The 17,524-nt window shown below is 45.4% G+C and overlaps 1 pseudogene; it reads right to left on the bottom strand.

Annotated features, from left to right (window-relative positions):
* The window catches only part of LOC148020428 (uncharacterized), a 177,275-nt pseudogene extending 162,936 nt beyond the window's left edge, over positions 1–14,339 (bottom strand).
* Between the last annotated feature and the right edge of the window lie 3,185 nt (positions 14,340–17,524).

The following is a 17,524-nucleotide window of genomic DNA, read 5'->3' on the forward strand; positions in this document are numbered from 1 at the left end:
GCTCAGGGTCAAGGGCCGAATCTCCAGATCTGACTCGGACGATTTTTATTCGGATGGGCCGAATGACAGGTTTGGATAGAATAACTCGGACGGGCCGTGAACGGCAGTTAGCTGAGGGCCGAATGTGCCACGTGGCGAAGAGCTTGACTCGGACGGCTGAGTGGGTTGACTCAGACAGTTGCCTCGGACTCGACTAGGGTTTCGAGCCGAGTGGCCGACTGGTAAGGGGCCGAAGGTTGATTCTGGGACTTGGCCCAAAAGCGACCGTTCGGACGGGCCGAATGCGGCACGATGGGAAAAGCGTGATGCCAATCTTGCTTGATTCTTGTGACTTACTCAACCATCCCAAGCACGAACCTCCAGGTCCTATCTAGAATGATAGGGGAAGGGTTTTATGTACCTGGTTAGCGCGGTAGGCTCGTCAATGGCTAGATCGGGGCAGATCGTGCAATGGCTCCCTCTCTCTCTCTCTCTCTCTCTAACTGAACAATCACAAATGAGCTCTTCCTTGGCCTCCTGGCTCTTATACCCCTTCTTGGGCATGGTGTTGGTGCCCCCAATCACTCACATGCCGATCTTAGGCATCACTAGCAAGCGTTTTGCCAATTCTTGCACGATTTTTACCCTGTTTTGCAACAGCAACCCCTGGTGCTTGTTTTCCTTGTTTTTCCTTGTTTTCTCCTACTCTAATGCATCCAAATCACAAAGTAAATACCTACACTACTCTATCTCACAACATAAACATCAAACAAAAAAAAAACCTACTTGCCAAGGAGATCAAATACCATCTTCAACCCCCTCACTTCCTACCTATCTCAAGCACCGGTTCGGGGAAACCCTTACTTTGATGCTCGATTCGAAGCGCGCAAGCGCTCAAGGCTTGAATCCGTTGGTCCCGGCAACGGAACCAAAATGTGGGAGCTTTCACTCAACCGCCAAGACCCTCGGACCGCTTATTGTTTCAAGCGTTCCAAGCCGAGCACTAATGGATACCTCTCACATAGCCGACGCGCCATCCATATCTATGGGTGTAGTGAGCTTACCTCCATGCCGATTGAGTTACCTCCTCTCTCGTGCACTCCGGTAGCTCCACGATCCAAGTGCAAGCTCCATCCCTAAGCTCCACGCTCCAAGCTCCATTGCCGCGAGCAAGACAAGAGGAGAGAAGAGAAGAGAAGAAGAGAGGAGAAGATGGAGAGCTTCTCCTCCCCGGTCCCTCACCCTCACACACTCACTCCCTCACACTCTCACACTCCCTCTCTCAAGCACAAGCTCAAGCAAGCAAGAAGAAGAAGAAGAAGAAGAAGAAGAAGAAGAAGAAGAAGAAGAGGAGAGCTACTTTTGGCCACACACAAGAATGAGCTTCTCATTCACTTTTCAACTTTATATACAAAACCCTAAATCCTTTTTGGGCGGTCATCCCCTTTTTTACATGGCCAGCCGTAGCCTAGGCCCTTTTTCCCATTGTCCTTCTATCTTCCTAGCTTCGTTTCCATTGCCCGTCTACATTTACAAATTGCACGGGTGAGAGCCCGGCGCTCCTCGAATTAAACCATGATACACTTGCGCTCTTTTACAAAAGTTTTGACTTGCGCTTTTCCTTGTGCGCCTTTCTCCCTTATTTAGGACTCTTCTCCTTGTGTGTCTTTGTCTTCCGTTTCTCTTTTCCTTGGCCTTTGTCTTTGTCTTCTTCTTTAGCTCTTCTGGATTTTCCACTTTCGTTCATTTGAGGGTTAACAAACAAAAACAATGGTATCCTTTTCCAAACATTGCAGGAATAGTTGCGATAACCTTTCCTTAGCATGTTTGCTCTCCCCCTTGGGATCGGGAGCGGTTCTATGTAATATTTACCTAACACACGCTTCTTTTGGCTAAGACATATGTTCAAGTTTCAGACTCTGTACAAGACATAAGTCCCATTGATCACCTACATTGATCGATAAGCTAGCCTTCTTCCCAACAAGTACAGAAACATCACTATTTCCTTGGACTTCAGGTTTCCTAATCCTTGAGCTCTTTGCTTGCCCTAAGGTTGTTGTTGGATCTTTCCAAACCCTGAATAGGATTGATAAACGTAGTTACTATAAGATGAATCTCAAGGCATCATAGTTACAATCCTAATGATTATTGTTTGTACTAGCTATCCATAACTTCAAAATCCCAATTAACTAATAGTTTGTGATATTAACAAGACTTGAATGCAAGATCAATTTGTGTACCATCGATGTATGTTTTATATAACCTTTCCCATGCATGTACTGTCTACATGCATCTGTGAGCCTTAACAATATTGTCCTAGGTAAAGAATAATCGAGGACTTTTTGATGCTTAGTACTTTAGAAATATTATATGCCGCTTATGATATGCATGGATTTGTCACATAGAAACTAGGACAGTTAACTTCCCTTGGTACAAGCACTTCGCAAACTTCATCCTTGAAAATTTGAGATGGACTTTATCCTTTCAATTAACCTATTCTCGTGCTGCATAGTACGACCTAATGTACCTCATGCAGAAATCAAAGCAAGTAGTCCTTTAATTCAAAAATATATTACTTACGACCGGTAGTACCACAGTTGGATTGGCAATGATGCCCTTGCCCAAGGCTTTGTTGCGAGATGTGGGATTTCCATCCACACTTGATACTCTTCGCTTGGGGCCCATTTCTGAGGTTCCTTGCTAGAATGCGATTTTTGTAGGAATTGCAGCAACCTCTTGAGCAGAAGAGGGGGGGCAATTAGGAAAACTAGCTTGTAGAGGATAGAGAAATAAAGTCGGGGAAGAAGGAAGAGGAAATACCCGTGTGGCCACCCTCTAGGGAGGGGAAGAGAAAGAATCTCTCTCCCTCTTTCTCTCTCTCTCTCTCTCTCTCTCCCTCTTCTTCTTCTTCTTCTTCTCTTGTTCTTCTCTCTCTCTCTCCCTCTTCTTCTCCTTCCCTTATTCTTCTCCCCTCTCTCTCCCTCTTCTTCTTCTTCTCCTTCCCTTCTTCTTCTTCTCTCTCTCTCTCCCTCTTACTCATGCTAGTAGCAATCGAGGGGGGGAGGGAGAAGTGGTATCCTTCCCTTCCTTCCTTTATGATATGGGGGGGGGGGGTTTATAAGGGTAAGGAGGTATTAATTAGAGGGGGGAAACATATAGTGGGGGGGAGTAAGGTGGTACACGTGTACCCTCTCCACGTCGAATTCATCACCATCATGAGGAACATCATCTCCAGCTTGCCGTCTTCATCCACGTCCTCACTTGTCTCCTCTTCCATGTCATTGCCTTTCTCACCTATGTCATCTTCTCCACCGTCCTCTTCTTCCTCCACATCCCATCCTCGTCCCATTGTCTTCTCCCTCTTTCCCCCACCACCTGTTCATTGACAGCAAGGGGAGGGGAGGGTAATTTAAAAAAAATTCAATTACTTTTAATGAAAATTAGGTAGTTTGCATGCAGATGGATATTACATAAATGAACTCATCCTCACACTTCTCTTCCCAATCTATCATGGTAACATAACAGGGGACAACTCCACCATCAGGAGAATCATTGATAACCCTCAAACATACAAGGTGGAAAATTGGGAAAATCTAAAGCAGAAGACAGAGCCAGGGAAAAAATGGAATGGAGAACGAAGGCACACCAAGAAAAATTGGGAAACACAAGAAGTGTGAAAAAGTCCGAAGTCAAGGGGAGGCGCTCAAGAAAAAGCACAAGTTAATACTTTTGTAGAAGAGCACAAGGCGCACCATGATTTATTTTAAGAGCGTCGGGCTCTGTCTTGTGCAAATTATAAATATAGATGGGCGGTAGGAAGGAAGCTAGGAAGATGGGAGTATAATGGAAAAAAGGGCCTAAGCCATATAAAAAAGGGATGACTGCCAAAATGTGATTTAGAGCTTTGTATATAAAGTTCAAAAGATGAATGAGAGCTTATTCTTTGGTGTGTGGGAAACGGACTCTTCTTCTTATCTCCTTCTCTTCTCTTGCTTGCTTGTGAGTGCTTGAGGGAGGGAGTGAGCTTGTGAGTTTGAGGGATCTTGGAGATGAAGCTCTCCATCATCTCCTCTCTTCTTCTTCTCTTCTCTTCTCTTCTCTTCTCTTCTCTTGTCTCGCTTGTGGCTATGGAAGCTGGAGCTTGGAGGAAGAGGCTTGAGGATTCCTGAGCTTGCATCACAAATCGTGGAGCTATTGGAGTGCTCGAGAGAGGAGGTGACTCAATCGGGCATCAAGGTAAGCTTACTACACTCGTAGAGAGGGATAGCATGTCAACTATGTGAGAGGTAGCCATTAGTGCTCACTTGAAATGCTTGAAACAATAAGCGGTCTGTGGGTCTCAGCAGTTGATCACCACTACATTTTGGTTGCATTGTCAGGACCAACAGATTCAAGCTTGAGTGCTTGCACGCTTCAAATCGAGCATCAAAGTAAGCGTTTCACCCCGAAACCGGAGCTTGAGATAGATAGGAGGGTTTGGGTTTTAATCCATGCTATAAGTAATTTTTGGTTTTGAGGATTGGTTGAGTAGGAGAAATCCATTCAGTACCCTGCTTTTGATTTTTATTGCATTTTAGAGTAGGATAGGTAGGAGAGATCAGAGAGGGAAGCTTGAAGTTCATTGCTGTAAAATAGTCCTGAACAGGGCCATAACAAGGAAAAATGAAAACAAAAGAGTGCTCAGATGTGTCGGAGTCAAAGGTTGAGTGACTGGGAAGGCTAATGTGCAAGTTAGTGAGGGCTTAAGGTCTTAGTTGACCAAGGAAAACTTCATTTACAGTTCTGGCTTTATGAGAGAGAGAGAGAGAGAGAGAGAGAGAGAGAGAGAGAGAGAGAGAGAGAGAGAGAGAGAAAGAGAGAGAGAGAGAGAAAGAAAGAAAGAAAGAAAGAAAGAAAGTTATATTAACGTCTTCTAAAGACCAAAACTGGCCTATGAGACAAAATGTGATACAACTGATGAGGTCCAGCTATCCAAAATAAAAGTGCTGAATGAAAAGCTAAAAACTGGAAACTGAAAATACAATGCTGTGAGTGTGATAAGTGTCGTGTATGTGTATGTGCCTATGTAGCTCTGGTACTCCAGATAATGGCTACAAAAGGGGAAATGTCGGCTGTGATAGGGGAACAACTGTCGGCTGTGATAAAGTAGTGCGATGTGTATATGTAACAGATGCAGGGAGATATACTATCCTGGGATGTAGTAGCAGTCATCGAAGTCGCTAATAGCAGGTGATCCCTCCTGGATGCAGGATGTGGTACATCGGCAATGGAGAAAGAGCAAACTGGAGATCTGAGATCCAATGTGTCGAGTGTCGTCGGATCTCAGTCTGCTGTCGATGTAGATCAAGAATCCTCCGGATCTCCTATCAGTGTGGCTGTGGGGTCCAAAACCCACGGATCCTAGTGCGGCGTCAGGTACGCTGGTCCTCAGCCTGCTGTAGTGTGAGCCCGGCGGTCTAGCTGGAGGCTGGTACAGTAGCTCTCACTCTGTCTGTCTGAAAGAACTATGTAATAGTCGTCTGAGTGGGCCCCTCTCTGACTGGGACCCGCTGTGTGCTCTACTCTTTGATGTGCCATGCCTCTCCCAGAAAACGGCCAAATGATCTCTGATCCATATTAGTCATACATCCTTGAAGTGAGCTGCTCAATGTGTATCTAGATCTCAACTCTGAGTATGCCGGGCATCTGAGAACAAAATGCTCCTCACTCTCCACCTCTGATCTGCAAAGGGGGCATATCCTCTCCTCCCGTGGGATGCCACTGGCTCTTCCACTCTCAATCATAAGCTGATGTGATGATACCCTGAGCTTTCCAATAAGAACTCTCAATCGATGTGGCATATAGATCTGCATATATCTCGAGATCTCTATGAATCCCTGCTCTGATATACTCAAGAACTGTGTATAATAATGTGCCATCTTTGATGGCAGTGGCTGTGCAGGGCTGACCCATGTCCTCTGTATATAAATATGCCATATCTCCTGTCTGATGACTCCGTTCCTCTCAGAGAGAGAGAGGGTGTAAGTGGAAGCCTAAGTATCATATAGAAGAGGTGGGAGTCTATCAATGTCCAACCCATGTCTGTCAAACCAAGCTCTAGTCTGTGCATACCATGATGTGGTATCCCCCGCTCGAGCCATCTCCTGAGATGCCATATATGCTCTATATGCAATGCGATCTCTGTCCATATCCTGGAATCTGTGTAGGAAGCAGACTGTCTGAAATAATGCCTTGAGTAGCATGGGCGATGTGGCAAGCTCTGCTCGCACAATGTCATGTGGGACTGAGGCCTTGCTGCGAATCAATCTAGATATCATGATCACCTGAGGTCTCTCCATCAATGTCCATACATAATCGGCAAGGCCTGGACCCCATATAGCTGCTCCATACATCAGTGCTAGAGTGACTAGAGTATCAAAGAGCCACCCCTTGGTGCGGGGCTCCTGGAAATGTACCCGATGACACTGTCACTCCATAAGAGCCAATGCTGAGTATCCTCTAGTGAGGCGATCATGAGATGCCTGTGTCATCGAGAAAGTCCCTGAAGCTGCTGTAAAGGTGACTCCCAAATATACATATGATCCAGTGACCTCAATACTCCCTCTTGCTACCATGAAAATACTCTGTCTGCGTATCTGAGCTGATGTATGGAATATAATAACCTTAGTTTTACCAAGGTTCACTGTCATGCCTCTCTGTATGCAAAAATCATCCAATGCTAATAAATGCTGCTGTAATCCCTGAGCTGAGTCTGAGACCAACACAATGTCATCTGCATATAGTAAGATATGAACTATGGCTCCACTGAGATCTATACCTCCACCGGCTCACTGTTGAATAAACTCTGCTATCTCATCAATATATAGCCCAAATAGAGTCGGTGAGAGTGGGCATCCTTGCTTCACACCAATGGTGCTCACAAGGGGATCTGATATACCTCCCGGACATCTGACTCTGCTAGTAACCCGCTCATATAGTGCATAAATACCCCACATCATGTCATCATCCACCCCCAAATCAAGTAGGCGTCTGAAAAGCCCCTCTCTCGGAACCATGTCAAAGGCTTTGCGGAAATCCACAAAGCAACAGTACAATCTCTGTTTCTTCACTCGTGTCTAGTCAATTAGACAACGGAGAGTGAAGATGTGGTCTAAGGTAGAAAATGCCCGTCTGAACCCTACCTGTCCGGGTGTGCGCATGCACTCTCTCTCTGCCAGCGTGCTAAGCTCCTCCTCCATCACCGTGCCATAAAGTTTGGACAAAAATGGCTCAATCATGATGGTCCTATATGTGTTAGGATCCATAGGATCCCCTGACTTGTGGATAGGTACAATGGTGTGCTCTATCCACGAGTCAGGGAACCCCTCAGACAATGCACAGTTGAAGAGGTGAGCAATGAGTGGAGCCAATGTGTCTCTGCCATATATAATATGCTCTGCCTGAAGATCGAACTGGTCTCGAGCACGGCCATGCTGTAACCGTGAGATAGCATGTTTCACCATACTAGTGGTGAAAAAGGATGAAATACCCGGTCTCGGTGTACATGGTGTGGGTATCAGCGGAATGTGCGGGTACATGATATAAACTCTGTGCATATCCATGCCATACTGCAGGGTCATGTATCGGTGTGGGTGAGCGTGGTTCTTTGATCTGCCTCCATGCCTCTGCACAATCTCTGCTCATAAGAAGGTGGTATATATCCCAATATCTCTCCTCCTCCCATTCTCACTTTTTACGGCGGGTCAAGCGGTGCATGCGTCTCTGTGCCTGTCTATGTGTGATCTCTCCTTTGGCCTCCAAATAGCATAGATGTCAACGTAAATCTCTGCACTCATCATCATACCACCTATTCTGTGGCATGGTACCGGTTCGAGGGGGGTGCGTGTATGTGTGATGTGGAAAACTGAGTGTAGCAGAATCATGCAGAATGCGTGTGATATCAGTGGTCAGTGTATCAAGGGGTGCGTATGGATCAAGTGATGTGATGTGCTCCTCCAGATGCTGTGAGTAAACATGTGAGAGCTCATGAGTGAAGCATATGGTAGTATGCATGTGGGGTATGATATCTGCAGGTGGTGATGGTAATGAGGTGAAGAGTGAGAAATTGAGAAAGGTGTGATCGGCACCGAGTGGAAGTCTCCCAAGGCCAAAGGACTCGATAGTATGCATCCCATCGATCGGTCCAAGCAGATAATCTACAGTACTCTCGCCCCCCCATGTGGGAAGCATGTAAGACCTCTTGAATATGGCCATCGTGCCATCCCGTTATAAATAACGAGATGATGTCTACTACCAAGCTCAAGTAAATGCCCTCCATACCCTGTGGCGTCTAGCCCAGTATTTGCTGACTCCCTACTGATCCCCAACTCCTCAGGGTCTAATGCTCTCATGATCTCTGGCTGCTCCATATCAAAACTCTCACACTGTCGGCTCTGTGTGCGCCCGTTGAAGTCCCCCATAAGGAAGACCTCACCCAAACTAGAATACAGAATAATGTCCTCTGAGAGCTGTGAATAAGGGGAGGGGGAATCTCTGGCCTGAATATCACCCTGCGTAGTGTCAAGAATCGCGTGGTGGAGGGGGTTGCTCAAGATGCTGCGCCGAACACACACAGAATGCACAAGGAGAAGCTCACTCAAGAGACAAGAAGAGAGATGGAGGCCAAAACGTTTTCTTGCTGATTTCTTCTTCTTCTTCCACACTCTTTACAATGTACCCAAAGTATAGATAAGATACAACATAAAAGGAAAGTGGCCTACTAAGTCAAACAATGCATAACCGACTACACTAGTCGAATGGGGCTATAACTATGCCAGCTGTAAATAGGTGTAACAACCTGAATATAATAAGTAATGAGTCAGTGGCCATGTGAGAGTCATAATGACCACCGACGTGCTAAGTGTAGACGTGTGGACCCACCTAACCAGGCGGTCCATCATCCATGTCCACATGTGTTGAGCTTGCCATCTCAACACTCCCCCTCAAGCTCAACTGCATCTCTGCAACTCCAAGTAAGCTTCGAAACTTTTGAAGCTTCTCTATACCCAATGCCTTCATGAAGATATCAGCTATCTGATCCTGTGTGTTGACATACACCAAGTCAATCTCACCTGCTAGTACCTTCTCTCTCACAAAATGGTAGTGTACCTCAATATGTTTTGTCCTGGCATGGAACACAGGGTTCCTAGCCAACTGTATACTGCTCATGTTGTCATAATAAATGACAACTGGACCTTCCACCTGCACATCCAAATCAGCCAGTAACTTTTGCAGCCATACTACCTCACATGCTGCAACAGCAGCACCTCTATACTCAGCCTCTGTACTCGACAAAGCAACTGTAGATTGCTTTTTGCTGCTCCAAGCAACTGCTGCACTACCAAGAGAGAACATGTATCCGCTGGTAGATCGTCTATCAGACATACTACCAGCCCAATCTGCATCTGTGTATCCAAACACCTGTACGTCTGTACCTGCCTCATAGAAAAGCCCATAATGTAATGTGGACTTCACATATCTCAATATGCGTCTCACTGCATCCAAATGTGGCTTTCTAGGTACTTGCATAAACTGACTCACAAGACCAACAGCATAGCTCAAGTCTGGCCTTGTAATGGTCATGTAGATCAAACTCCCCACTATCCTCCTGAACATAGTAGGGTCTTCTATCTCATCCCCAACATCAGCACTCAGCTTTACATTCTGCTCCAACGGGACTGAAAGTGGTTTGCATGCAGTCATACCATACTTGGACAGCATATCCAAGCCATACTGTCTTTGGGACAGCCATATACCATCATCACATCTGATCACCTCAATGCCAAGGAAGTACCTTAGCTCACCTAAATCCTTCATCTCAAACTTCATTTTCAAATAGCCCTTGACTTCAGCAATCCCACTATCACTATCACCTGTAATAATCAAGTCATCCACATAGATGACTATGATGACCAAACCTGCATCTCCCTTTCTCACATAAAGTGAGTGATCAGCATCAGAAACATAAAAGCTAATATTGATAAGATACTCTCTAATCTTATCAGACCATGCTCTAGGTGCTTGCTTGAGCCCATAGAGTGCCTTCTTCAACCTGCACACATACGTGGGATGCTCTAAATCTTCATAACCTGCTGGCTGATCCATATACACTTCTTCCTGCAAATCACCATGCAAGAAGGCATTCTTTACATCCATTTGCTGCAACCTCCAACCTTTGGCTGCTGCCAAAGCAATCACACATCTGACAGTTGCCATCCTAGCAACTGGACTGAAGGTTTCATCATAATCTATGCCATATGTTTGGGCATAGCCTTTTGCAACCAGCCTAGCTTTGTACCTGCTAATAGAACCATCTGCATTGTGCTTAATCTTATAAACCCACTTACATCCAATAGCTTTCTTTCCCTTTGGCAATGATACTAGATCCCAAGTCTTATTGGCCTCTAATGCAGCCATCTCCTCATCCATTGCTGCATCCCAATGAGCATGACCAACAGCCTCCTCAAAACATGTGGGCTCAACATCCTCAACTAGTTTCACCATATAAGCATAATGGTGAGCTGCATAACCCTCAAAACCAAATCTTTTAACAGGGTATCTCACCCTGCTAGACCTGCGTACCACTGGATCACTCAATGGAGTCTTTGCATTAACACGTGCTCTCTGCACACCTGGAGTCCTCACTGAAGGAATGCCAAGCTCATCATCCAAGCTCTCTGAGCCACTGGAGTCTCCATCAAGAACTGCATCAATGCCTTCTGACACTTTATTCTTTCCTTTGTCTTTACCTGTAGTGCTACTAGATGCACTCGAAGATGTAGAGGTACTCCTTAGTCTCCCAGACCAAGGACTACCAGATGATGTCTCTGGTCCACTAAGAGTCCGTGATTCTTGCCTTTCAGCCTGCACATGAGTGTCATGATCATCAACAACATCCAATGCATCACCACTAGATGCATACCAACTGCTCATTTCATCAAAGATGACATCTCTGCTCACTCTGAACTTACATGTGACAGGGTTGTAACAGCGATACCCTTTTTGCTCTAAAGAGTATCCAATAAAGATACACTTTTCAGCCTTTGGATCCAGTTTCTTCCGCAACTCATCTGGCACATGAACATACGCAATGCAGCCAAACACTTTCAAGTGTGAAACATCAGGCTTCTTACCTGTAAAACATTCTTCGGGGGTCATACCATGAACTGCAGCTGTGGGAGTTCTGTTCATAATATAAACAGCAGTATGAACAGCCTCAGACCAAAAATGCTTAGGCATATTCTTTTCAGCCATCAAGGCGCGTGCAACTTCTGCAATATGCCTGTTTTTCCTTTCTGCAACCCCATTTTGCTGTGGGGTATACCTGCATGTGAACTGTCTCTTTATCCCATGAGACCTCAGAAAATCACTGAACTCATTTGAGAGGTACTCTCCCCCTCCATCTGACCTCAGGCACTTTACTTTCAAGCCTGTTTCTCTTTCAACTGCAGCCTTGAAAGTTCTAAAGTGCTCAAAAGCTTCACTCTTTTCCTTCATAAAATATACCCACAGCTTTCTAGAACAATCATCAATGAATGTGACAAAGTATGAACTGCCTCCAAGAGATACATTTTGTGTAGGCCCCCAAATGTCTGTATGCACAACATCAACGATATTTCTGCTTACATCTCTGTCATGTGAAAAGGGTTGTCTTGCCTGCTTACCAAACTGACATGCTTCACATACCTTCTGAAATTCTGCAACTTTAAATGTAGGCAAACCTGTAACCAACCCTTTGGACTACATTAATTTCAGCCTTTGTACATTTGCATGTCCAATGCGTTTGTGCCAAATTTCAATGTCTGCAACAACACCTTTTCCTTTGGCATACATAGCCGCATTCATAGTAGGAATTCCAGCATCTAGAGTGAACATACGTCCAACTCTACTTCCCTTTGCTACCAACCTGCACTTGTCATTGAAGTCTTCTACAAAGCAGCCCTTTGCATTAAATCTGACTTGCAGCCCTTGCTCTACCATTTGACCGACTGACACCAAGTTCTTTGTAATAGATGGCACATGTAATACATCTGAAAGACTCTTTGTCTTACCATCATGCAAGGACAAGGGAACTTTTCCAATGTGTGAAATTGGGTGGCATGAGTCATCACCCGTCTGCACATAACCTGCATTCTGCAAATCCTGCATCTCTCCAAACCATTCTGCATGGCTGGTCATATGATTGGATGCACCTGAATCAACATACCAAACATCTTCATGTGTTCCCTTTCCTGTAACAGCATTCAGCATATGCTGCATAACGAACAAACGTTCATTTTTGTCTTCATTCTGTCGTGAAGACGATGCATAGTTTCCTTGCTGCAACTTACCACTGCGGATATCATCTCTCTTAGCATAACATTGGGCTGCAATATGACCTGTTTTGCCACAGTAGTGGCACACAATACTAGAGTTGTTAGAACCTCTGTTCTGCCATCCACCTCTTCCTCTAAAGCTCCCCCTGCCTCTAAAGTTACCACGACCTCCTGAAACCTGCATATCGCCAAATTGCTGATTCAATCTATTTTGCTGGTTATCACTACCACGTCCTGTACCACGGCCTCTTGAAGAGAACCTACCACGTCCCCTTCCTGAACTGGAGTAGAAAGCCTGGACCTGTTCACCACTTCTTTCAGATGTCTCACTCTGCATGTTGATTTCTTCAGTGATCATTAGAGAGACCAACTCATCAAAATCTGGAAATGGCTTTCTGACATATACGGAAGTTACAAAAGACTTCCAAGCCTTTTCATTGTTAAGTCCACCCAAGGTAGACGACACCAAATCATCATCATCGGGCATTGCATCAATCGCTGCCAATGCATCTGCAATGCTCCTTACCTTCAATGCATACTCATTGATAGACATCTTCCCTTTCTTCAATGTATTCAACTCTTGCTTGAGTTGAATCTTTCGTGCCTTTGTATTTACAGAAAACATACTTTCAAGTATGGTCCAAGCTGCATATGCATTCTCTGCATTTCTAATGTGTCCCAACATATTATTGTCAATTACTGCAGACAACCAATACATGACCTTCTTGTCTTTTGCATTCCATTCCTTTCGTGCCTTTATCTCTTCTGCAGTTGGAGGATCACTCACCTCCGGCTCCTTTTCTTCACCTGAAACGAACTCGTAGAGGCCTTTTCCAATAAGAAAGTTCGTGACACGGAACTTCCATGAAGGGTAGTTGTTCTTGTCGAGCTTCTCAATGATGGGGCTTCCACTATTCTCTGCCATTATCACAAGAATAATACCAAACAGCAAGCAAATCTTCTGCAATCCTCGACCTTTAGTGCACAGCAATACACTAGACAGCCTTTTTCACTGTCTGCTCAACAATACATGCAATCTGCAACCTGTTTGCAGATAAACCTCGTGTTTACTCACTGGTAAACACCTTTAATCTTACAGATCTGAAATCTGTAACCTGCGCACTCACTGTCGGTCGATACAGCTGAAGTCACAGTGTACCCTGAAACTGCTGTCCGCAACCTTGCGGCTCTAAAACGGGCCCTGAAACGGCCTCAAATGCCCAAAATCTCTGCGGGTAAGCCCTAAAGGGCTTATCTGGAGAATTTACAGCGATCTTTGCGCACACCAAATCTCACTGCAATCTGAGATTTTTGCTCTGCCCTGCTTCCGGTGCCTCCACAGGCACTATCCAAGAGAAGGAGTGGAAGAATGGGAGAGATTCTTACCCGTAGCTTGCTTGCTCGAACCTTGCTTCTTCTCCTTCACTTCAACCTTCGAAATCAGCCTCTCTCAATGGCGCGGCTCTGATACCATGTCAAGAATCGCGTGGTGGAGGGGGTTGCTCAAGATGCTGCGCCGAACACACACAGAATGCACAAGGAGAAGCTCACTCAAGAGACAAGAAGAGAGATGGAGGCCAAAACGTTTTCTTGCTGATTTCTTCTTCTTCTTCCACACTCTTTACAATGTACCCAAAGTATAGATAAGATACAACATAAAAGGAAAGTGGCCTACTAAGTCAAACAATGCATAACCGACTACACTAGTCGAATGGCGCTATAACTATGCCAGCTGTAAATAGGTGTAACAACCTGAATATAATAAGTAATGAGTCAGTGGCCATGTGAGAGTCATAATGACCACCGACGTGCTAAGTGTAGACGTGTGGACCCACCTAACCAGGCGGTCCATCATCCATGTCCACATGTGTTGAGCTTGCCATCTCAACACGTAGTAGCATATCTGGACCCTCGTGGTGAAAATTAGCATACTGCCATATAGATCCATCTCTCATCTGATATCTGCACTCTGATCCATATGTAACTGGCCTCCTCATCTCGTCTCATTAACTGGATATGTCTCTATATCCCCTGACGGAATAGAACTGTAATATTTCCGCGTATCCGTACCGTAAATATTAACCTTCCGCGCACCGTGTAAACCTTGTGCAAAGGGTACCTCTTGCATTGAAATTATTGACAGTGTAATGTGTGACCAGCGCGCGTGAAATGGGATCCTCCGCTTTGGTAAATCAAGACCGGGAGATCAAAACTGCAAGACCCGCAAAAACACCCTCTTGGGAGGGACAATTTAATTAAATTAAGGCAAATTTTTTTACTATTACCCCTTCCCCCAGCCGATGCATGGCTGGAGGAGAGGGAGTGTGGAGGGGGGATGGCCAAGTGAGGGATTGCATGAGGAAGTTCTCCACGTGGGTGGAGACCCTCTTCCCCACCCCCATTCCTATATAAACACCCCCCATCAAGGGGGTGTGCTGGAGAGGGAGAGAAAGGGAGGTGCTGTGGGGGAAGACTGTGTGAGAGGAGACTGTGGAGGAGGAATTGAAGGGAGAAGCTGTCGCCGTGCTGGTCGGAGGAGGAGGAGGTCGCCAATCCGCCAGCGCTGCCGCCAGCTGCCGTAGCTGCCGCCCCAGTCCGACCTGTCCGCTAGCGCCATCCCCGTCCGCCACAGCCGCCAGACAGCCTCCACCCGCCCGCCACGCTGTTCACGACCCCTCCACGTAGCTGCTGAAGTCAGAAGCTTCTTAGAAGCTTCTTTGGAAGCTTCTTAGAAGCTTCTTTGGAAGCTTCTAAGAGGGGCCTCCTTAAGCCCCCTTCCCACCATTGTCCCAAAGGCCCTTCCCACCACTTTGCCAAGAAGATCTCTTCATACCCTTCCCGGGACTTTGAAGAGGAGACGGTGAAGCCATAAAGACCCTCGCAAGACCCATCGAAAAGGCTTTCGCAAGAAGATTTTAAAGCCGCAAGCCGTCCGAGATTAAATTCCGTGCCGATTCGAGTTTTCTTGAAAGACTCCTAAAGCCTTTGCCGCAAGCACCATCCCGAAAAGGAAATCTCCCGCATACAAGGATAAAGGCAGAGGTCGTAAGGCCGCATTCCGAGGCCAGTCACTTCGTAGACCGCAAGGGCAAATCATAAGTCGAATCCACGTCTACAATGGCCCCAAAAAGATCACAAGGAGCGACCGCGGGAGGCTCATCTCCGAATATACAAGTGGACATCTCCCCGACTCCACAAGTCCAGGTTCTTTCGAGTTATTTCCGCATAAGGAAAAGATTAGGCGCGCTTAGCTCATAAAGGCAATTGCATTTTTACGCTTAATTTTAATGCATACGGAAATTGGAAAGAAATACATGTGATAAAGCATCTCTTGAAACATTAGGCAAGGTTGAATTATGTCATGAATTTGAACGAGTAGAAGGCTAGTTGCATGTAGTTTTGGTACATTATCAAAGTAATGAGTCTAAAATTAGGCAAAGAAATGGAATTTATAAATGCATTCTCTTTCGTCCTAGACATGGTAGGAATAAGTGTGTGCCGCACGTTAGGCAACATACTTCTCGCAATGGTTTCATAGGAAAAGGTTAGCACCATAAGGTATTATCCGGAAAGAAATAATAGAATACTAAAATGAACGTATGGTCTTGCAAATAGCATGTAAGATGGAATAAGTTAACACTAGCTTTGTATAAGTTTCATTAACTACTTCGTAGCTAGGAGAATGTTGCATATTGCATAGTCATCATGCGATAACGTCATTCATTGGAAATCGCATTTAGGAAAGATTGCATGGTTCGCCAAAGCACAAGATTCGGAAGTAGATTACAAGGTTGTAAGCATGATTAATTGATGTAAATCCTAGTAGGACCTAGGAAAGTTAGTGTACAGATTATCAAGCATTTTACCTTACCAAGGAAGGATAGGGTTATCGTGAATCATGTGATGCATAGAAGCAATAAATCGCATGTTTACGCGTATTGGTGCAGTTGTAACTATTGTTCTCCATTAGATGTAGTTTATTACCTTTAGAAGGTTCATCCTTGTTGCAATACAAGAATATTGAGTTGTCTAAGTAACCTAAAACACAAGGGATTCATATGGGCATGGCTCAGTCGATATGATAGGTATCCCAAGTGCCAAGTGCAATAAGAATTCGACCTAGTTTTACACTTGTTGCCAAGTCTAAAACCCGCAAACCTAAAGATCCTACACATGTTCACAAAATATCGAAACAATGGAATGTTCATGTATGAAATGATCTAAGGTTTTATCCTAGGGGTCATGACGAAACTCCGACGGAGTTGCTTATTTCTAGAACCATGGGTCAACCTAATTAGGAATGATTTGGAGGATACCCTAAAACCCTGTTACTCGGTTGGGGTAAATTCCGTGAACGGAAACACTAAGCAATGGAATGATCCCGTGGAATTAGATGCAATACATGTGCAAAAAGCTGCAACATTGTATGGACTGGAGACTTGTCCACAAGAGAGTTGTCATCTCTCGAAATGAGGTTGGCAAGTTAATTTACAAGAGGATGAGTAATCATCCTGTTACTCACTTTTCTTGGGGAATAATTGCCAAGGAAAAAGAAAGTTAGGTATTTGCGAATGACCCGTCAATAAACTAAAGCGACATGGTCGCTGGATCCTGCCACAACAGAACCTTAAGCATTGGTAGGGTATAACCCTAAACCAAGAATGATAGGAATCTTGCCAAGTTGCAATTGATTCCGGATCGAATGCGGGTTGCATTCGGAGAAAAGGAGCCACTCCTTAACAGTTGCCAGCTAAAAGACCACTGAAATTGATTGTGCTTGTAACAATTTAGAAAGGGCTGTTTGCATTGTTTGCTCAATGAACTAAAGGACGAAAATATATTTAAATACTTCAGGTTGGTGCCTGAGAGGCAGCTTCAGTTACCCCCGACTGTCTGCCTGACCCTAACCAAGGGGGTTGTGAACCGCGCCGGGAACGTGGACCGAACCCGCCGTGAGAGGTCTCTCCGTTGAGTTCTACTTGGAGCAGGAGGACGGTTGGGTGCCAGGGGGGGCTCTGGCTGTAAATCCCTCACCTTCCCGGCCCTGCACAAGAGGCTAACGTGACTCGGGATTGGATCTCGAGGCCCGCATACTAGTCTACGGGCGGAAACTTGGGATAGTAATCACTGAAGGATTACTGGATAGCCTTCGGCGGATTATGAATGCGCCTACAGGCGGGAACTCCTTGTAT

This window comes from Lygodium microphyllum, chromosome 19, assembly GCF_053477565.2.
Source record: "Lygodium microphyllum isolate KBCC chromosome 19, Lygodium_microphyllum_v1.1.10, whole genome shotgun sequence".
Classification (NCBI taxonomy): Eukaryota; Viridiplantae; Streptophyta; class Polypodiopsida; order Schizaeales; family Lygodiaceae; genus Lygodium; species Lygodium microphyllum.